General features: G+C 36.0%; 1 protein-coding gene across 2 annotated transcripts in view; it reads left to right on the top strand.

Annotated features, from left to right (window-relative positions):
• LOC105193438 (discoidin domain-containing receptor 2) overlaps positions 1-24,399 on the top strand; it is a 206,924-nt gene that overhangs the window by 17,612 nt on the left and 164,913 nt on the right. Inside the window, exon 1 of one of the 2 annotated variants that reach the window (XM_026135907.2) lies at positions 15,597-16,620. The exons of the other annotated variant lie outside the window; for it this stretch is intronic. The gene's annotated coding sequence lies outside the window, so the exon portion shown is untranslated. Of the gene's footprint in view, positions 1-15,596; positions 16,621-24,399 lie in introns of those variants that run through there. 2 annotated transcript variants of the gene reach the window in all.

A 24,399-nucleotide genomic window follows, 5' to 3' on the forward strand; every position in this document is an offset into this window, starting at 1 on the left:
GTTGGAGGGAGAAAGTGGACAGAGAAAAAAATGGAAAACGGTAAATGGAAAAAGTAGTGATCCAACGAGGTATTTTTCAGGCAAACGCTGCATCATGCCGCAGGAAACATGCTGCGCGACCTCATGAGACTGTTCATGATGCTATTCAGGTTTCTAGATATCGGTGCAACGGAAACGCGCACATTTGTAACAACTACCGATGGCGTTATTGCTCACGCCGCATTTTGTATCGTCGTTACAAAAAAATTTGCATCTACTTCTTAAAAGCAGACTGAAACAATTTAATTTTACCTTCTGCTGCCTTCATAGAAATTTTTTTGTTACATAATTAATTATCAATCATCATTTGTTTCTAATATCAATTTTGTTTTTGTATAAATCTGGCTCAAATCGTTCTAACATTTTGTACTAACACGAGAACACAATTAAATATCCTACTCCGATTTCAATAGGCTGTTTAAATATATTAAAATGTAGACAAAAATAAGAGACAGATATTTTTTTACAAATGAGTTCTTGCATGTTTAAAGATTAAAGCACCCCTTTAAAAAAATTGATTATTTTCTTTCGAAATTATAAAAGATAAGAACAAATTTAAATAAAGAAAATAACCGATTTGTTTTTAAGAAATATTATTTAACGTGCGAGAATGCATTTACAAAAAAACATTTTGTCTCTTATATTTTTATTTCTACTTTAATATATCCAAAGTTTATTAAAGTCGAAGAGGAACACTCAGTTGTGTTCCCTTATAAGTATTTACGTGCTTGATTTCAAGTGCAATTATAAAATATCACGTGATGATTTTCTTTTATAGCGCTTAATGTCATAAGAGCAGTTTGTGAATCTTCAATATTGTTAACTTTTCGAACGTTACACCTTCCTTACATCTTCGATAAGATTCCAAGACTTCTAAGTCATTGCTCGCGGCTGTGTGTTATTTAGATTCGTGTGAATTCCAACGAGAAGGCAGAAGGTAAGATACGCTGTGACATAGTAACTGCCGTAATATGTGTTGCCATACACGAAATGCACAGTCATCTATGGTGCGCTAGCGGCAGCGTAGGTACGTGTAGTAACATCGTTCTCTGAAGAAGCGAGGATCGATAGCACCGGTCTCAAGCGGGGTGCATTAAGGCTATTTTACGAGTATAGGATATCTGGAAAGCAATACTCCATTCTTGAGAATCCTCTGCGCCGCGCGATTTTTACGACATCGTATACATGCCTGTGACGTTGTACATGGAAAAGAGAAATATACCTCCGCGGCATGCTACGCTTTTTTGAGGCTGATAGTCGCGGGGCATGAGATTAACTCTGTTTCCTCTTGAATAGCCAAGGATAGAATATGATATAAAATATTAGATGTTTTGAAGAGACTGATTTTATTAAATCTCACGTCCATGTTTTTAAAGGTAGAATGATATCTGGTGCATGCGAAAAAACGTTCGATAATTAGTCGACAATGACATGTACTGTTAGAAGTAATTAAATAGTGATTATTTGCTAAAGTAATTACAGTTTTTGATGTATGAAAGCGGCAGAACCTAGTATCAATTAAAAGGATTCGGGAAGTGTACAAATGTATAAATTACACACGAGAAGCGTGTGTAGCTCAGTTTCTAATGGGTTAAATGAGATCTCATTTCAAAGTCCTATTTACTAACCGTCACAGCAGGCGCATAGAAATTTCCGCGTTATTTCCATGTAATAGAATGCCTTAACATTTTCAGAAAATTTAATGAGATTCGATCGCAGAATAAAGAATTTATTCGATTTTTTCTTGCCGCATATTGAAACTTTATCTATCTGCATTTTGTTTTAAACTTTTTTTTAACCGTAACTGTTTTACTAATTGAAAAAGTAACGCGTAATATATTCACTTTTTGTTTAATTGCGTTAATTTTTATACAAATTGCATTATTTATAAAAAAAAGTTAATTTTATTATGGAGATTAAGAAATTATACTTATATCAGATTTTAAAGTGAAACTTTTTCTTATATGCCTTTACAAGTTAATAGAAGAAATAAACGAACACAGAGAACGCAAGTAACCTTCAATCAGCCACGTCGATCGAGAATTTGTCTCCTTGCTAATGAAAACCGGCAGCGATATATCCTACTGTCGCGCTTTCTCTCTCTAGAGATCCTCCTCCTAATATTAAGGGACCACCCTGGCTGCGTTAATTAGTAAACTCGCTGGATGGCTCGGCTCTAGCGTTGCTAATGAGAATTTGAGTAATGACGCCGTTCTCGCGACCCGTCCTCTCCGTTTCTCGGCGAATCGGCCGATGTACTTTTGCAGGTTGTGCCACTGGCGGAACCTGCGGAGATCGATAGTCCCGCCAAACCTCTCTTCAATACTGACACATACGGCGTTGCAACCCGTGTAGTTGGAAATCAGTAATTATGGGGGTAATCGTGAGCAGAGAATGGGCCTCATAAATTTTTATTGAATTTTAAATTGAACTTACGCGAGATAGATTAAATAAATCCGCACTCGGCTTGTTAATTATCTGACGTTGTTAATTTCTACACAAGTATTGAAAAAAAATAAATGAGGGGCGAAAACAATGTGCGAGGCAAAAAAAAGCAGCGCAAAAATTTTATTTCATTCAAATAACGTAATTTTTCAGAGACAAACTATCGATCAATTTAATTTTATTTTTTATAATGTGACAATTATTCAACATAATAATTTTTATAATTAAAAAGTATAAAATTTTCAAAAGTATAAAATATACGTAAAAAAAACTTAATTTATATCAATTTATACCTTTAAATGATAAAAATAAAATTACGAACGGTTGATGGTGACGCTATTGAAGGGATGAAATTTACCCTTCGTGGTTTGTGGCGCCGCCGTTCGGGAAATTGCTCAACCGTTTAGGATTTCCACCCTTGGTCAGAATCAAGTCGGGCTTTTCCACAGTTGCTCTGACAATTTAGCGAGAACGTTCTAGACATTTATTGGTACATCTTTTCAGCGCGAGAGGGAGCATGCTATTTTATAAGTTTACAAATTACTATTAAACTCAAATTGTATATAAACAATATAGAGAAATTAATAATTATATTTTATAACGTGCAAAAGCAAGAAATGTCAAGTTTGATTACATTTATAAAACTAAAATGATAAAGTTTTGCTTTATGTAATATTAAAATAATTACGGTGAAATTATTTTTAGAAATAAAAGTTTGAACCCATGAATAAATTATATTTTTTGAAATAAAGAAAATAACAAGTTCAATTGAAACAAAGAGAGAGGGAAAAGATAATTTATATTGAGAACTAATATATTCCTTTAGAAATATAAAACGTTTCGTCATAAGAGCATTCTTTTACAGAGAAGTAAAATAGCTTTTGAGAGTTGTTTTTCAAAGATCTGTTCAAATCTAAAACCACAGTATTGCAGAAGCATTCAGTTCTGTCGAGAGCCCCCTTTGCAACACGAATCAACTTGCTTTGGGTTTTTCGAGAGGGAAAGTCGAATGGAAAATTATTTACGGCTTATTCATACCGCGAACGAAGCTTAGAGAGAAGGCTCGCACGTTAAAAGTTCTCGCAATATATCGCGAAGCCCTTATTGTCTATGCAAATCCTTACCTCAACTCTGTTAAAAATACCCCTTGTATCCGATGGCCCAACCTTTCTCCGACGAACTTACCCATTGCCCTCTAGTCGGAAAAGCTGGGGGGAAGAAGACAGAGAGAATGCGCGGGAAAAGCAGACGGAGCAAGAGCGAAGACTTTCTTACCAACCTACACGGCTCCAATCTTATTTTTCCGCAAGGCGCCGCCTCCCTTAATTTATCTGAATTTAAATTTAACGAGAAATACCCTGCTGTACGCTCTGAAAAATCGGTAGCAAGTTGCCGCGACGGTTGCTTCGGTAACTGGTAGCATCTGCGCCGGAGAGCTCCAACAAAGCTCCAGGGCTCAAGGTCAGGAAGTAGTTAAGCTATAGTTCCATGGCTTAAATATCGTTGGGATTTCAGCGCGGAAGGACCAATTTCTTAAGTAGTTATAAAGAGACTTACTGCGCGCAGGGTTAATAAAGCCGAACATTCGTATTTTTATGGTGCCCGTTGTCGTAAAGTCTTAGTCTCTGTCGTAACATTTTTACGTATAACTCGCTTGCCATTAAATCTATACACGTCTTATTTTTGTTAGAAATTGAATCATTTTTAATTATGAGCTATTTACAAAAAGAGCAGATGTGTGATTTGAAGTAGCTTCTAATTTTTAATATAAACGGCGACTTAAAGTAACTATATCAAAACTGTGGAGACTGAAAGGCTCAGGCACGGTAACTTAGTAACCGAGACTATTTTGAGACCGTAAACTTGGAATATATTCTCAGAGATTTTAAAGTCATATTGCACATGGAAGAAACTCAACTTTTCTTAGACAGATTATGCAAAGTACTACGCGTAACGTTAAAGAAATACAAGATATTGACACAATACGTTTCCACAATTTTTATAATAAATAATTTGTGTACGCGTACAAAATGTGATAAGTGTTTCGTGAAGCACGTTGCGCTAAATTCGCGTGCAGGCAAATTTACGTAACAATCGCGTATATCCATATTTTCGATCGATCGCAGAAACCTAATTGCGTTACAATAACCTCGGAGCAAATCATTTGATATAAATCATTATTAGTTATCGCTAATGTTACGACAGCGTTCGGAGGCTAAAATTCTGTCACGCTATAAATTAGTTGAGGTGCATAACTCGCATAACTGATTAAACACTTTCATCACAAATATCACGCGAAGTAACGGACACGTAAATTCACCTTCGTGATCTTTAATTTAGTCCTCGAACGAACTTTCGACGTGATCATCATTGACATGTCGAGTGTCGACGAGAGTGATGAAGTACACGGTTAAGGGACGAAGGCTCGGTTATTACGTAACTATAAGTCAAGTATTCCATTAATCAAGTTAGACACGACTTCGCAGCCAACTTGTTAGCGAGACGACATCTAAGGTGAACGTGCGCCGATGGAAAATGGTGAAAGCGAGGGAGAGTTATTTGGACTTTATGTAGCTAGGACCGAATTCGTACGATACGCGAAATGGAACGGCACTTACGAAGTCACATATATTTGTTCACTTCTTGCCTCGGTGTTCGCGCTCTGCGATATAATAAATATCAGTTAAATAAATACCATATTTAACTTGCACAATTTATCAAATTGAAAATAATAAATAATCGGTATAACGTAGAGTTGATGTTCATAAATTGAAACTAAATTTATAACGTGCATTCATAATAATTGTTTCGAGAAATAACATTAATTCGACAAATATTGAATTTTCTATTTTATAAATGTTTCTATGATATGATGAAATGACTCTTCTGATCTCCGTTAAATTTATGGTGCATTTGATTAATCATTACTTTCCACAATCGATTTTGTATCTTGTGAAAATATTCATACATTCGAGCGAACATCGCAAACACATTTTATGTATAAATATATGTAAAATAAATATGCCAACATTGTGTACACTGAATTTCATCGTTATGCAAAAATGCAACGAACGAAGTTCGTTCTTCGTAAACTGTGAGACAATAAATCTGGAGAAGAAAATTTCTGTTGAATGATGTCATCTTCTACGCAAGACAATGTATTTGTGCATTCAAAGTATGTTATTGGTACATTTACCTCTGTTTTGTCTATTGTGTAGCATTGTTATTTCTATCAAAGAAAAGTGGCTTGTCAAAGAAAAATGGCGAAAATGCGTAAGAAAATGAAAGAATAATTTATATTGATAACAAGGCGGGAAATAGGGAGAAAGAAAGAGAGAGAGAGAGAGAGAGAGAGAGAGAGAGAGAGAGAAAGGGGGATTATTAATGTAATATAGCTTTGTCATAAGCCAAACCCGATTACATCAAATCAGGGTACGATAAAGCGTCCACTTAATTATCATAACGAGCTATACGCCCATATGTCAATATGCTATTCATAATTAACGCGTTCAACGTTAATTTTAATGTACGCCTGCCATTTATTCTCGTTAAATATTGGACAAATGTAATATAACATGCACTATCATGTTACATTGAATTAACTATATCAGAAAAATTGTATTTACGATAAAGTCAACGTATATGAGATTGTGTTTTTCACTCTATTAGAAAAACAACGTTAGTGTTTTATGAAAAACACTATCGTTACTTATAATGAAAAAAAAGAATACGACGGAAATATAAAATAGGAAATATACAAATGGGATTGTGTTACATGTAAGTAACGTTTTTCGATGAATAAAGTAAGACACTGCTAGTGCATGCTATTCCGCATCGCCTCCTCGAATTTCGTTTGACTTTCGATAAAGCTAAAGGTACTTCGCTTCAAGGGAAAATCCTTATTTGTTCGGCATTTTACTTAATGGGGGAGCTCTATCTTTTTCTTTCAGTAGGGATTTTCTGGAGCTGGAGCTTATGGAAAAGTGCGCGACGTGCCGAGGCCTGTAGTGACGAGACATCTTTGAGGATTAAATGAACGTTGGGTGCAGCTACTCATCTAAATATAAAATACTGAATAATGTCCGAAAAATGTAATTCATGCTTTCATGTTTGATTTTCATCTATGTGGAAACAGTAATTGACATTTCTTTCTCTTTTTTTCTTTCCTTTCGTTCTCTCACTCTATCCTCTCTGTTTTAATTTGTCAGTAGATAAATAATTATAATGCCATTTTAATGACCAATTATATAATCGAAAATGTAAATAGATGAAATGTTAGTTTGTAATAATCATTCACAATTAGCAGATAATTATAAAATCTAAAAAATCCCCAAAAAATCTTAAAAAAATTAAAGAAATTATAATAGTACTTGCGACAATATGCTTATTATAGATTTGATATCACATATATCAAGAATTTAGGTATTTTAATGAATTACTTACTATATCAGTTTGTTCCATCAACATACTTTTTTTTAATCTTGAAATGCATTGAGAGAAATACGAAGCGTCTTCCAATATAATCCAAAATGGATCCAATGGATGATCCAAAATAGACGTTTTCGTCTATGCGTTTAATATCTATGATGGACAGCGATGTTCAGGACACGCGCCATCGTAAGCCAAATGTGCCGATGTTCCCCGTAGGGAACGATATCGAAAAACAATTGCCGGTGATAAATAAGGAAAATTGATTCAGCCGAAAGGGGAATGCTGCCGTCTGTGTTCTCGATCCTCCCTTTCGCCGGAACGTATATCCTATCGCATCCAACGGTATCGAGGCCCATACAATATTTACGCTTTCCGTGGCAAACGCATAAATATTTCAAGAAGAGCAGCCCTTTGCCCTGGGCGCCTATCGTGTGCCCTTCCGCGTATCGAGGTGATCGTGCATGCCGCGTATTCAATAATATTGATTTGAATACAAAAGTAAGAAGCGTGACAATTTTACATCATTTTTTCGTGCCATCTTGAAATATCAAATGGCTGTTTAGTAATGTATTATAATTATTTAATCAATATTTCTTATGCATGTACTTTGAATATTGGTGAAATTTTTATGCAAAGAATATCAGAAAAATTAATTTTACATAAAATTTAAAAATCAAACGTAATGGATATTAAGTTACTTACTAGACTATTGAAATTAAAAAACCATTTTAAAACATTGTGGCAATGTGATATTTGATATAAAAGTACTTTGCCGAGAAAACTTATTGTACTTACTATAAGCACAATCTCCTGAATTTATAAATCGTGTTATCATGCACGTATTTCTTTCGTTCGATATCATCTTGCGCTCATATACAAATTCAATCTTTTTACATGCACAAGTATACATAAGATAAACATTATGTAGCAACAGTTGTTCTTCTAAGCACTTTGTGCAAGTCTTCTCAGAACGCATTCTATTCTCTCGGTTTTATTGCAAGAGTGCATTTTACGATAAGAACGTAACAAGTCATCGATATCGCCGATCAATTTAAACGAACCTTCCGCTTGGCATCGTACCAAGTGAATTTATTCCGGATTAATTTTCTCTGCGCAATCTTCCCCAATTGAAACAAATTAATGTATATTCGATCGGCGAAAGAGCGAATTCCGAACTCGTGTTCCAAATGAGTTGGACGGTAACATCGTGTGACAATAATTAGTCTAATAAATCGCGGGAAGAAAACGGTGGAAAAGTAAGGACATTGAATGGCGTCTTGGTCGGTCGTCGTAATTGGTAATTAGACGACGAGCAATTAATCATGCCTCTTGACCCCTTTATCCCCCTTTTCCTCCATGGGGACAACTGGGAATTCTGAATCAAGGAGTTAGTGTGTTTAGGTCCATTCAGTGTGACCATTCGTTAATGAAGTCGCGTGTCCAGGCGCGAAGTTCATTTCCCTCTGAATGCGATGCGTCCGAGAATCATAATTACTGTATTCCTGGCGCATACCCTTCCTGATGCGATACACGCTCGACGACTAGCCTTCTGGCACTAGCCGTCGTCGCAGAATCCCAATTAACTTACAGTCTAAATACTATTGAAAATGTGGAATACCGCTTACGCGAGATTGAGTTATTTATTGCGCTCTTGATATTTAAATCAAAATTTAAATCCAAGTTTTATTATCTTGCTACTATTCTTTATTACATTTATTAGTGTTTATTAATTCTTGTTTCGTTGCACACTACATAAATATCGACATTATATTCTAACAGAGAAAAAGAATTTTTTGAGATTTCTGTTTAGCGGAAAATATGAGACTGCATACATACGTAACTGAAATAATAACGTTCTCTCCGACGTTGGATCAAATTTGTGCCAGAATAGAGTCACTTTAATATTTTCTATCCGATTTATATGATATAAATACAAGCAGATATTCCGAAAAACTCGAAATTTTTTAAATGTAGATACCATAAAATTTTTGTCTACAATATTTATATTTATACATTATTCTTACACAAAAAGAATGGTTTTTATTAAAGTATCTACAAATTTGGCTAGACAAAGATCTGAAAATAATTTTGCACATAACTTTTTAAATAATGATATAGACGCTGAGTGGTGTCAGACACATGCAATTTTAATAATTTTGACATGTTAACAATCGCGTCTTATAATAGGTATTCTATATCATTGTTTTAATAGTCCAGCAACAAAATTATTTTCAGATTTGTACTCCAGATTTACGTAAATGTTTAAATATTTCAGTAAAATAGCTCCTTCCATGTATACATTTTACAGTTTTAATTCTTTGATCACTCTGATATTTAAATGGACGTTAAATGGCATTTTGTTAAATGCCATAGAAAATATATAGCTGAAGCAAAAAAAAATTCTGCACAAAGATGAAGAAAGATAAAATTAATTTCCTTTTCTGCTATATTATTATCCATTAAATTATATAGATTCCTGGTACAGATACGCAACGTAATTCTTGCAAATACATGCAGCGAAATTGATTAGCATGCGGCATCCTGGTGTCGCATATTTATCAATTTCTGGCTACCAGAGCGTCTCGCATAATAACGCATTTGCATGGATCTCCTTTGATCCTTTCAGTGAATCGATTTCGATACAGACGCGCGGAATGTCGATATAGCCAGACAAGCTATTCGGACATCCTGATGAGTCCCCATGCTCTATGAACTCCCTTTTATCAGCCAAAAACGGCGCCAGCCGCCGCATGGAATGGCATGCACCTATGATCGCGCAAGTATTCGCGGCACGATACACGCTCGCGGAATCACGCACACACCGCCTACAAGTATATATGTATGTTAATGGAGGCGATCGTATAACATGATCTACACTACCGCGCATGGCTATAACGTTTCGATTATAGGGTACTGCTATTCGACCCGGTTAAACCATCGCGCATGGATTTAACCGTGGTTCAGTTTCCTCTTCCAAGTGAACCAATCATTGGCGGGGCCCGATATCGAAGTCGCGGTATATATACGCCAAGTCAGACTAACGAATACGTTATGCGAATTCGATTAAGATGTAGTTGCCATCGAGATTCGAAGCAAATCGAAACTCGATAATAATATCGCTAAATTGTTATAAGCAGTCTTACATACAAATGTATTCTATACGATAAATAATTCGATATTAGCTTGTATTACGTTAATTACTCAATATGATTTAATTACTTAACGCATGTTTGATAGATGGAATAATGAGTTTATGAATGAAATGAGAAAAATATGTCTATAAATAATCAATTCTTTTGTCCGTTTATATTATTTGATACTCTTTATAGATGTCTTAAATAGAAGTAATTTATTTAATTTACGATGTGCTAATGTTTCTATTCGTATTCATTGAAAAAATTATCTATGAATTAAGATCGAAACATTAGCACATCGTAAATTAAATAAATTACTTCTATTTAAGACATCTATAAAGAGTATCAAATAATATAAACGGACAAAAGAATTGATTATTTATAGAAGCCAATCCTTGATTAATAATGCAGTTTATTTTAACAGATAATTTAATTTTACGAGTTTCAAATATAATCTATAATTTTGTTTCGTATGGAATGTCTATTAAATAATATATAAAATAAATTTTGATATCCCGTGTTTGGACAATTAGTTTCGTGATTCTATATATATATATTACGTATTCAGAAATAGCTAGTGAAAAGTTCGATAGCACGTTTTTTAACTAGTTTGAAGAGACCATCTTTTTAACAGTTTGCAGCTTCTTTCTCTCCTCTCTGCGTAATCATAAAATGTTTTTGCGAAAGAATTGACAGACGTGATTGAGTAACGTGTTGAAATTAATTGCGGAGTATTGGATTTAGGTGAAGCAAGCAAGCGAAAGCAGCGTACCTACAAGCGAGCAGCTAATCAACGAGGCGAACCGCTCGTATGTTGACAGGGCCGTCGATTCCTACTCTTGGAGCCTCGCGTGTGCACTCGTGTGCATGCACTGTGCAGTATGTACGCGAAAATTGTATGTAGATATGTGTATACGTAATTGTACATAGGCGCTGGCATTTACTGTTTCCTTCTTGTTCTCCTTGTATCATTTTTCACGTACTTAACTTTACTGTATACAAACGTAACAACGTTTGCCGGATTCGAGAAAATGTAATAAATGTATAAATGAATAATTACAGACTCTGAATGGAGAAATCATAAATAGAAATATCGAACGAACAAGTGTCAGAAGAAGATGTGAGCGGATCTAAAAGATTTCACGTAACGTTAAATAACTTGTTTGTGCCCTTTTAGTTTTGATAAATAGGAGCAGAACAAACTTATGTAGCACATGCTACTTCTTACAATCTCCTTTGAAGTAAAAATAGGATGAAGGAAGCGCAAATGGAAGTGAAACAAAGCTTATATTTTCATCAAAACAACTTTGTTTCCTCTTTTCTGTTTGTAAAATCTAATTGCTGAACGCCGAGTCGTAAAAAGGTGCGATAAGGAAAGAATGAGTTGCACGTTTGAAACTAGAGTGATTTATTGTATTGGTTTGTTACGAAACATCTCCTGTTAAAATACTCCAGCTACGTGCGTTTTCCGATCGTTCATTGTTGACATTCTCTGAAAGAATTCAATATTACATTTAACAAAATTTATGATGAATATCGAGCGAATTTATAACAACAAACACGAGTGCATCGTATATCTTTGATTATCTTTCATTTCGATACTCGTTTTTGTATCGGCTGAATTATATAGTCGATTTTCTTCTGCATTCTGCAAGGCAAATGCTAAAGATCCGAATTTATAGCGAAATAATCATGTTGCGTTTGTATTATTTCATAATAATGTTACTTTTGTTATTTGTGACTTATTAATCAGACAATAGATGTGCAGCGCATACTGATAATATTGGCGAATATAATTATAGATGTTAATGTTGGCTTTCATCCCGTGTCAACAGCACAGTTGTCGGATACAGGTAACGATATTGATATGATTACTTTATTAAAATAACATATATTACCTTCCTCTGTTTACGCACATAGGGCGCAAATTGTATGAGAAAGTTTTCGATTCTACGAGTCTTTAAAACGATTTTCCACACGCTACTCTCTTCGCATCTCCATTCTTTCGCGAGACGTACTCGTAGGTAAGAACGATATTAAATTTACCCGGGAAGCGGACCTTTTCACGTAACCTATGCCCGGAAAAACCCGCACGGAAAGCGATAAACGACGCGTCACGGCGTGTTTCGCGATATCAATCCGATCGTCTCGTGAGCGGGATGCGCGCGAAATATATTTCTGGAAATAGATTATCGGTTTGGCGACGCGGAAGGTAAAAACGCTGAAGCATGTTGCCACGAATGCGACCCCACATTCCGTTTAAATGGAATAAAATACCGAATACACGACTCAACAAACTAGATTCGACGTTAGCGTAAAATATATGCTTATAACGCCTTTATCGGGAATAAATCACTGCGCACGGTTTCATCATGTTGATACAAATTTATCTCTCAGAATTGCAAGAACGATATGAATACATATACATATCACAGATAGGAATATTTTTTCGATTTTAGCATAGTATTAAGAGATATTGAGACGTCTTAATAAATTATATCATATTCTCGACAAATTTGAATACGAATATCGAAAAGCGAATATGAATCGATAACAAAGAGACTTTTGCGAGGATACATTTTCATACATCGCGCTAGGTAAGAAATTCCCGTATATTCCGATAATCCGTTCCTTCGTCGTCACGTAGGAAACGTGCACTGACGTTACCATATACGCGACCGTGTCCCTAATGGAAAGTTTTCTTTTTCCTTTGCACTGTATTTTTCGTCGTTGGGACGCACCGTATCCTCCCTCGAATTTCATCACGGCGTATCTCGTATTTTGCGCGCTTTCGCATGTACATATACATGAGCGTCCGCAAAACTCCACGCCGTGATATCGGTTTCTTTCCGGAATCTAGAAATCCCTGATTCGTTTCGCCCGCTACATTGTCGTTCGTCAGGCTACAGTAAAATCCCTTATCTGGTTTCCCGACCGCGTTTTAAGGTATCAAAATAGCTTCCACAGATTGCGCTCCTTTCATGATATTCGTCGCCGCGCGGGAAGAGTTATAAAGAGCATATGCTTTATGCGCCATAAAATCTACAGCTAGCATAATATACGAGACTTAGATAAAGTGTAGGTTCATATAGTTTAAATAAAGTTGAAATTTTCACCTTTATCACATTATATTTAAAACAATCAGTACTCGCATTTAATAATGTAATTATATATTATCTTGAAATAGTGAAGTCCATCGATCGTGACGTTATTCAATATTCCACGATTTTACTGTGCGCGAAATTCTAATCCAGTTTATCTTATTTATTAGTAAACTAATATAATTTCATAATGACAATTATTTCGAAAAAAAACTCGGTATAGGAAAGAATCATTTAACAAACACGGAAATAGTTTCTCTTAGAGAGAAATATCGGATTATAATAGATAAAATTGGAGAATAATAAAACACGAATAGTAATAGAACTTAACAAAATGTAAACAAAATTAATATTAGATCTAAAATTCACTCATTGATTCTAGAATTCATAAAATAAAATGTAAATCCATAAATAAACTGAAATATTATACACTACCAAAAATGATTTTAAACATTTCATGTGCAAAATAAATATGAATAAAAGTATTGTAACAACAAACCGTTGATATCGGCTGTAATCCATTACAAAAATATTAAGAATCATATTGTTTTTTTCATTATTCCGAAATAACACTTCATTTCTATAAGAAGATTTCATATTCGTATAAAATTTATTGTTTCCCAAGATTGCACAACTTCTACTTTTCATTCGCCAAGGCAAAATTATAATTAAATCATCTACATGCACCGAATAAATTTACTCTCCAGCCGCTATCGCCGTCAGCTGTTTCATCCTTTGTACCAACTTTTACTCAAGGTTCTTCTACTTCAAAACACAGAAGTGCTCTTTTATAAATATTAAATATACGCCTATATATAAATATAGCATATAATATGTAATCTTGTATTATTTATATTATTACGATCATATCGTTGCGATATTGCATTTGATCTTCTCATTTATTTCCAATTTGATTAGCAAATAAACACATGAAAAATGTTGGATTACATGTTTTCCGGCGTTGTATTGTAAAAACAAAGTTAAAATCTATTATCTCTTCTCCTCGTAGTACAATATAATATATTTAGAAAATTCTGTATTTTTAAATCAAAGTTTACAAGCAAAATTCTTCTGTAAAATTCATTTTCTATTTGTATACTTATGCCAGTAATTTGCAATGTATTTAATATCTTAAAATTCGGTACAAAATACTCTATATATGCGCGCTGGTCATTCGAAATGTACGGCAATATGCCAACGTGAAATACGATCGCGCACACAGTGAAACAGGTTCAGCGATCTACACGGTACTTCATTCAGCACTCTCGATATTGACTTGCACACGCGAGTTTTTTACTTACGCAAAAGAAAACAGTCTCTAAATATGTGCAGGTAACACAGAAAACTACAAGTTAATACCATTTCATTATGAATTTAGGAAGGAATATAATTCAAGCGATAGTCTAATGGTATTTTTATACATATAATATTCAATAGATTTCAATAAATAACCTCTTGCTTTAATTATACAGGATGATTATAAAGTCCTGTGTAGCTTTAAATTTTTATATGTTTTATGAATAATACAATTAATTCATAAATAACATTTTAATTACAATTTAATAAAGTTTAGTATGTATTAAGAGTAATCTATTTATGATAATTTTCCCATTAGATGATTTTGAAAGGAATTCATTTCTTTTGATGATCTCAGTGATTTGAGATCATTGAGACCATTGATTTTTTTTCTGTATGTGTACATATTAAGATTATTGTTTATTTAATAAAACATGGCTTTTTAGGTGATTTGCAAATTAGGATGATACAACTATAATTTCATTGAAATAAATCAACTGAAAATTTTGCAGAGCTTTAAAATCGCATCTCGGTTTGTATATTTGTACAATGACGGTGAATGTTTGGAAAATAATCCAAAGAATAAATCTATGCGGGAAATAATTCCTAGAATAAAACTAAAATAAATTCTGCCATTTTCCTTTCACAGATTAATTTCATCATATATAAAGCAAAGGTTATGGAAATTTAAAGCTCTATAGGTTTTTATAATTATTCTGTAGTGTACAATAATGAAAAATTAATGATAAACTGTTTCACTTTTTGAGAAAGTTACTATCGCGTCACTTTAAATTATGAAAAATTCATCCACTGTTAATAAACTTATCATTTATGCTTTTCTGTATATCCCATTTACATGATAAGATTGCAGTGACACTACAATACGTATCAATCAAATCAAAATTATTCGTTTATTCTTCAAACGAGACTCCTAACAAATTATTAACATGGGTCTTAATAACGGCTATTGTTATCTCCTTTGTAATTTACCGTTAATTCGTTTAAACGCGAGGCTCCACACGAGGATACGCACGACAGTGCGAGCATATGGTCAATCATTGAGTGTCTGGCTGCTCGCGCGGAGGATAGCGCTGATTGGTCCGTCGTCGCCGGTTGGTTGACGCTGCTCGTGGCTTTCGGCTCGCCGAGCTCGAGTCGGCTCGCTCAGTCGTACTCGAACCGCGCATCGGACAGGGTGGTGTGCTACCCTCTCTCGCGATTCCGCGGCTCCGTTGTGTGCGTGTGCGCATACGTCAGCTTGCCATGCGAGAAGTACCACGTTGCACGTCTCCGAGCGTTGTGCTTCGGATGCGTTGACAGATACGAAGCGTGAGAGTGAATCCATAGGCGATATTTCGAATCGTCGCGACCACCAAGTATCGCGACTTGAAAATTGTCGCGAAATCAGAACGGAGTACTGAGATCACTGCCGACGCGTTGCTCAATTATAAATTATTCAGGACGATTGACGTACGTTAAGATCTCTGTAATTGCGCGTCGTTTCGAGCTGTTACACGAAATCATCGCTCGTTTAAATGGATCAACGTGGTGAAACTGTCGTCGTGGAAGCTCGCAGCCGTCCTCGATATCCACTGCCGCATAAACGTACGACGGCACGCTCGAGCGAATGAAAAATCCGATAAAGGCGGATCGTTTTCCATTCGAGAGGAACGTCGCGTCGTGGCGACGAGGAGAACGACCAAACGTGAAAAGAGTCCACTTGACCCCGCGAGATCGAACGCGGCGCGAACACCGGCGCGTTCTCTTTCAAAAGACGATCGCACGAATTCGTCATCTACGATCTACGCGTCGACGATCGTCGGCGATCGAGTGTACATTGACTGACGTTCAAAGGGATATATAGGGCGGAGTTGGATGCTCCAGCCAACGCTAGGGCGCCCGTAATTCGCGCGCGTGCAGATGTCCTCTCGCGCGTACGAGAAGAGGTTCCTTTTCATCGGATGTGCGCACGGCGGGAGAGATAGATCGTCTTCGACGTAATCTGGCGTTGACGTGACCTAGCCTAACTTTTGCTCGAACTCCACCTGGTCTTCGTCCATCCCCTTCGTCCCCCAGGCTTATCGTGTGTGTGAGAGTGTGTATGACGGCGCACGCGGCCGTCCTTTCAAACTGTGTCCCGTCGGATGGGGTGTAACTTCGCGCATTAGCCGGGGGTGAGTAATATACCACGCTACTTATACAACGTTTTGAAGCAGTGCGCCGAGAAATTATCGGCCAGTGGCTCCTCTGCAGGAGGAACGCCTCGAAACGTACGGCGTGCTATAATAACGCGGCGAGATTGTCGAAAATTGCAATTTGAGTCCATTTTAATTAAATTGGGTGTGCATGCGTATTATTAAATTCCCTAGAAAATTTTTTTACGATTAATTTTTTAAAGCGTTTTGAAATCTTGATTAACATCGTCCACTGTGAATTTCGTTTTATTTTGTTGTAAATTGGATTTTGGCGAAAAAAGAAAAAGTACGCAGCAGGTGGCGACATATTGCGTAGCGGCATGAGAAGCGGCGTTTGTTTTAATTTAGAATAAAGAGGGTCAGAATCAAATTAATATGAGCTAGAAAAAAGGGTTACTTATTCATTGCGCAAAATGAAAATAGCTATCTTCACAATAGCATTACGGTATATTTATTATGCAATTCTTTTATGATATTTTTTATAGTTTTTTTTTTAGTTTGTTACACCAAAAACTGCAGTATTTTATGCAGTTAGCTCATTGTACGGTTATCGTACAACACGCACCAAATTATGAAATACGGCTCCGAAATTCTCCGGTTTATTTGTCCAGCACATAATTTTTCAATGGATTTAAAGGGTATAGAATATGTGTCATGGAAATATAGTCTTTGAACCTTTTATCTCGCATATCTATAAATATTCAATTATACTTGTCTAGTGTAGGTAGATACCGTATATGAATATTTAACCATCGAGCGAGCGATAGAGAGAGAGAGAGAGAGAGAGAGAGAGAGAGAGAGAAGTGTCTCAACGGTACGCTTTTGAACTAGTAAATACATTTTTAGTTATTACTTATGCTTTCAATCATAAGATTTCTCAAAGTTGATCTGTATGTAATTTAGTTAACAGTCTCATCGCTTCGTATATTTCCGGGATGAAATGGCATGTTTGAAATATTCATTTTTAACCCTTTGCGATTCCCTTTATTTTAGTATTTTCTTTGATATAAAAGAAGAGGAGAAATATAAAGAAAAGATAATAAGAAAATGTACATAAAGATGTAACGATTTATGAAAAAGTTATTGCATTTCGTAGAACATTTCAATATATTAATAAAGATAGTATTTTTTTATGTTTTACCATCTAAAGCATTTTAGTAGAATTATTATTTGCGAATCTTAGATAATCACATTTTCCATATTTCCATCCTTCTATTTGATTTTCATTTTAACATTCATACGGATATTCATTTAATGCTAAAGTTATTTAACACAATTATCTTACAGAATTATAACTTGGTATATGATTCAAAATTATTTTACGTTAAAAAGTGTTACTGAAACTTGATGTAACATAATTTAGATAATACCAACTCGTAAATGAGACAACGTAACGTTAATGCGCTGGAACTTCAATTCGAATTCATCTGCATAAAGAATTCCGAGGAACGAAATACGATATTCGTAACGTCTAGGCATGGGCAAAGAGTTAAACCGTGTAGAGATTAATTGCATCCGCAAAGGACACCGCTCGAGTGCAAAAAGGGGCGCAGTCGTCAGAGAAATAATATATCCGCTCGCGCGCTTTAAAGGTTCGCCGAACCACGGTGGAGATCTGGCGCTCGCGTATTTCGTGAGCATATGGCGCCGAAAATAGTCGGTCGTTTTGGAACGTCTTTCTGCGAGCCGTTTAGGAGTAACCCAGCGGAGAAAGATGAGGAGGGCAGCGCTGGCGCTAATTGGTTAATGTCCGTCATTACTATACTCTCCGGCGCGGGAGGCGAAGAGAATTAAAACTGGCTATCAACCAGCGAGAAGGAAGAACCGGCGAGGGAGAAAAAAAGAAGCTTCTCCACGATCTTTTTAGCGAGGTTGTTGCGGTTTCATTTGCACGGCCGCTTAGGGATGTAAAAGATATATCATTGTGCCTCGTGTAAAAAGAAATATCATTCTTTTTTTATTCATTAGAATAGACGTAAAACAATTATGAAGGCAACGAAATTATATTTGCCACTTTGATGTTAATCGCACGCGCGTTCTTTCTCGCACGATCGTCGGATTTGCTCGTCTAGAGGTCTCGTTAAGGTCATGCAAGGACCTTATCGTGAATACATCCCTCGGCCTCGAAGCACGTGATTCCGCAATTAGCAGTAGTCGACGTTTACTTTGGCGACAAAGGGAACCGTCTTCCTCCATTATTCTAAAAAAGTTCGCTTTAGATCCGAAGAAAAAGCTCCCATTCCCATTCCGCTTGTAATTAAATTTAATTTCTAAAATATACTTAGCGTAATTTTACGAGGTAAATTTCGTAATTGATTATATTAAAATAAACGAACCCCAAAATTACCTCCAATAGACGTTTACGTATATTGCATTATTAAATTTCATTTGCAGAACTTACCTCTATGTTGAACTACGTTAATTAATTTCTACAAGCAATTTTGTAATTTACGTAATACGAGTAAATCGATGATCAGCTTACCGAGAGTTCCGTTGTTTGGATTGTACGCGTATTTACTGAATATTACAGTAATTACGCTTTTATATGCCGGGACGGACTTAATACGCGTGCATGCAAAATGTATGCGGCGGAATTCAAAATTGCGGTTTTCCGCGACTTAACTGAAGATTACAAAATAATGAGAGCAGAGACACGCATTCTCCTTGAAAAAATAGTAGAGTCTCAAAGCACGGTGCGATTATGGTCTTACTGCTATGTCGTAAATATCGTTGCGCATTATATTTATTTTACCATATTGCACCTTGGGGGCCCCTCAAATTTTTGTAACGCGCCTCTCCTGGGTACACACGGTTCCTCTACACGTGACTACAAATATAAAGCGCTGTTATCGAGCTTGGTTCCGAATCTTGCGTATAAGCGCATGATTCTAGGCAATCGTGATTCGATTCTCGTACATAGAAAGTATGAGAAATTGAAAGATTCCAGATAGGGAGCGCCGTGCTCGCCACCGACATGTAAGTTCGTAGTCACGTGAGGCCGAATGACTAACACCCCCGTCTTTACTACACGAGAATACACTTATGCGTCCGAGCATTCATTTTCCACTATCGCGAGCCGTACTTCTCGCGCAAGAGACTTGCGAGATTGAAAAATTTTAGATAAGATGTTAAACTGCGTCCTCCGCATCTCTCTGAGCGGTCATAAAAACAACTACGTGATTCTTTCTTTATTAATCCAATTTTCGCGCAGATCGAACGTGCAGTTGAAACGTTTGTGTCGATAACTTTTCAAATCTCCTCCATTCAAACGTAGTTTTTGATCCATTCTGAACTAAACTTAAGTTTTATTAATTTTATTTTATTTTTCACATGAAAATAATGCAACATGCAATTATGATAAGGATTTATTCCTTGACGTGCATGCGCGAGTGGTTGAGAAGGGAGAATCTTCCAATTCGACATTTAACAAATTATTATTTAGCAGTACGTAGAGGATACTTTGATTTGTAGATTTATAAAGTATTTTTTTACCTGAATTTATTCCCAAAGGGTAAAATCAACTCTTGAAAATAGGTTCATTTTTTGTTTTGTTATTAAACAATGACATTTTAATAAGTTTTTTAATTGATAAATCGTATTTAAAAAAAAAAGAATTTTCTGTATGACATTTTGTTCTATCTCCTTTTATAAGTGAACAATAAAACAAAAATGGATCAAATTTTCAGTTGATTGTTTATCTCGTCAAAGTGAATTCGAGCAGCAAAAAAATAATTTTTTTACATATTACAATTCTGTACTGTCAAATTTAAATAATTTTTTAAATTTAATAAATTTTGGAGAGTTGAAAATCTTCTCTTTTCTGTAAGTGTAAGGCGTTGCTACAAATAGATAAATTACGAAATGCCTAACTGTGATTAAATAGCGTTCATTTTACATTTATTTGTTAAACCAACCGCTTCGACGATGCAAACAAAATTTCACACATTATTGTATTCGTAGTTTCGGGGGCTATTATTTTGATCAATACCGTCGTCGCTCTTTGTGTAAGAATGACATCAAATACAAATCCATCGTATTTATGGGAAATTAATAGCATTCCTACATCAGAAGGATGGAATGCGAAGTTATGAATTCCTTTCCCGCGTTTTCCGCTTCCAATGTGAATTTATTCGCCGCGTAGCCATGCTTAATTCGCCAGTAATTACACCCGCGCTCGCGTACATTCTTCGCTTTGAAATTTCATCGTAAACGTACAGCCATCCGCCAGCCATCCGCGAAACAATTTCATATTTTCAATGTTAAAGTCAGAGTGAATACCAATATCGCGAAAATTTCTCGCGACCGTTGCTCCGGCATCGCCCCGACGACCCATTTGCATAGTACGACCGCCCAGCGCAATGGTATTTTCGCGCGACGTTTTTATTAGGCCGATGCAGCCGGCAGGGAATTTCTTTCCCCGGCGTTTTGCGCGATCCTGAATTGCGCGCGCTGCATCGCGATTCCGACAGCATTTGCTTTTGAAGGTGCAAAGGAAAAGACTTTTGTCGCGCTTGACGCCATTAACGGTATGCCATAGTAGGTAGACGGCTACATTTACAACTGGCCACACGAAAGCCGACAGCAACCTGTGTACATTTCAACGGCGAGTGCACTTAAAATTCCCATTTACTTGCTGCATACAGCCATTCGTATCGGCGCGTACGCATCCTCGCACGAAAGGGCCTGCCGACCAAGTGAAACCTACTTATCTCCGTTGCGCCATTGTTACGAACGAGAAGAAAGATAAAAGTGTTTTCAAGTATAATGGTAGCACTCTTGACCAAAATAGAAAAATTTTCCTCGAAGGTACTATCGGCTAGCATTACAATTATCTATTGAAATTGGAAAATGTTTTAAATGCTTAATTATTAACAATTTAAAATAAATGTCATCATCATCTTAATAATTACGCATAGCGACGTCTTATTTTATTTTATTTTTGGTCAAGTAAAATCTATTTCGATCTCTTTCGTTTTAAATAATGCAAGCATAATACAAACACAATTTGGAATATCTCATTTTATAGAATATTCTTGTTTAATACTAAATAAAACAACGATCAAACTTTTTTACGAGTAATAATTGTGAAGTTGATAAGAATTTCCATTTGTTTTTTATACTATTTTGTTGCTACATTAAGTTCCTCATGCGCCCTGCCAGATCTCGTTAGGTCGAGTTTTCGTTACGGAGATAGTGTATAATGACCTAGGAAAAGTAGACGAGTACTTGATACAGTAATTAAAAATAAAGGTCGGCGATTCGCACGTAAGGTGACGAAAATTGGAAAGACCTCTTTTTTAGGAAAATGTTTTACCTCATTAGGAGGCTGCACGGTTACGTTATACATATGTATATCATGCATTAATGTTAGAAGTCATTAATTTTTTAGGAACAACACTGCTTTTTTAATGCAACAGCTAGGTATGTACATATGCACAGTCATGACTAAAAACTTACACATAATTTATTACTTTCGTTAACATGATTTAATTATTTTAAAAATACGCGGAAAAGAAGGAATCTTTTTCTGAACAACATTAAATAAACACATATATGTTTAATATGTACGAGTTCATCTACTCACGTACTTTATTTCTAAATTTAAAGATATATGTTCAGTGATAGAATATCTTTTCTTTTATGCGTAGCAGAATATGTTACCAACGGCTTAAGAACTGATTTATTGTCAATTTAACTTTTGGGATTGGGTAAGTTAACGTGCCGATACGTAAACTTAAAGTGTAACTTTCGCACGAGTTTAAACCTTAGATCGTAATGCAAAACGCCATGTTGGTTCTTGAATAAAACTATAGCTTTTTTTTTTTAATAAAATGCTGAGTTATTTATCTCACGATTTTTAATATTAAAAGGACGTAGAACGGAAAAATTCCAGCGACCAAGACAGAATCGGCGCGTGTGAACGCTCGATCGGACCACCGCGTTTCGTTCTGGAAGGACGCGTTTCGTTCGCGTACTTTTCTTTCTAATACCGACGGGGATCCAAGCAGGCGTTATTGAAAATCCGTATGCGAGACGACACGGCGACGGGGCCGACAACGTCGCAACAGCTCGTGTGTTTAACCCCCGACCAAGGACGCGCATACTTTAGCCACCCCTTTTAAGTATTCCTGCAATAGCGCCGGGGGCCATGTGGCGTGTAACCCCAAGGTGAGTTCCGTTATGTAGCCAGCTAGAAACCGCGCCAATATCTTCGTCGTTGGTCGAAAGTAACAGACATGAGCGTGGTGTAAGAGAAATACTTTCTCGGATAGAAAAGTGATAGTGTCGATGTAAGAGCAAGTTTCGCAGCAAAGTTGTCCGCGAAATTTACATGGTTCTAGTGTCAAGATATTTAGTAAAGTTGCGCAAATGAAACAACTCGGTTGTTTGTCTATTCGTGCTTGCAAACTCAGGAAAGTTCTCTCCTCCTCTCATGAAAAATTATTTATGTATTTTAATAAAGGCAAGTATTTAAATTTATAAAAGAAGTAGCGTAAGGAAGAATTACTTGTACTCTATATAGAAAAAATGCAAAATTGAGAGAAGCCTTGCTCAAAAGTTACGAAGTTTTGATATCAATATTAATAATTTAATATTAATTTGTACTTATCACATCATATTTACAGCAAATCGAGAAAATCTTATGTCCATTCAAATCTCTTCTTCTTTATTTGCTCACAAGCACTTTTGTCCAAACATTTTATATAATACAAGATATTTTTGAATATTGTACAAAATTGTATTGTACAAAAATTCAAAATCTAAAGAAATAAGAAATCAAAATAATATTAAAAAATATATTTAAATGTTGTTAATTGAATATACATATGTGATAAAATTGTATTATACGGATTATATTTATCAAAAGATTACTTTCGACTTAAAAAACAAACACGCTATTTGCGAGCCAAGCATTTAATCAGTGCGGGAAAATCTGGGTATGACACGGTGTATATCAGCTAGTGAATAACGAGGTAATATTGCTCGGAAGGCGCTTTAATCAATGGCAATAAAATAATCGATACCGATGCAGCCGTCTATATCATTATTGGCACTTCGTAATAAAGCAGATATTGGAAAAATAAGGTAGCGCGAGGGGATACGAGCGCCCGCGTCGCAAGGATTGAGATACGTCTTACAGGCTCCTGGGGACAAGTTAGTTGAGAGAGCGCTGCACGGAATTTCCGCGTAAACGTTGCGGTGCATCGCGCGTGCTCGAGAAATTGATGCCCCCGTGGGAAGGGACAGCACTTCCTCCTAAATAAGGGACTCGCGTGGGGGTAGTCGCGCGAGTTTGGAAATTGTGACCGCAACGCGACCGACGAGAGTGTCCTTGTCACGTGCGACCAGGATCGCTCTTGGGATAAGCGCTTTTCTCTTCCGCGCTTCCTCTATTTTGCACCATGCACGCTTCACTTCAGAAACAAGCCGGTACGTTTATTGTCATCCAGCGAACGTGGAGGGTCGCGTCATCGCTCTTACACAGTAGTTATTACCAAGGATTGAACATGACCTTTTTCGGTATGTCTGAAATATCATTCACCTTGCAACGTGATACGTCAGCAGTGTGTAATTAAATTTCAGAATGAATAAACGAGCGGAAACGAGAATGTCAAAGTTATTATGTTAATTTTTATATTTAGTACAATTAAAGAAACGAAACGTTATGACCTTACAAAATTAATCCAAATTCAATTAGTACAATATATCTCGTAATTAAGATTGAGAATAATTTTACACATCCATAGTGCTGTGTGT

Source organism: Solenopsis invicta, chromosome 9, assembly GCF_016802725.1.
Source record: "Solenopsis invicta isolate M01_SB chromosome 9, UNIL_Sinv_3.0, whole genome shotgun sequence".
Taxonomy (NCBI): Eukaryota; Metazoa; Arthropoda; class Insecta; order Hymenoptera; family Formicidae; genus Solenopsis; species Solenopsis invicta.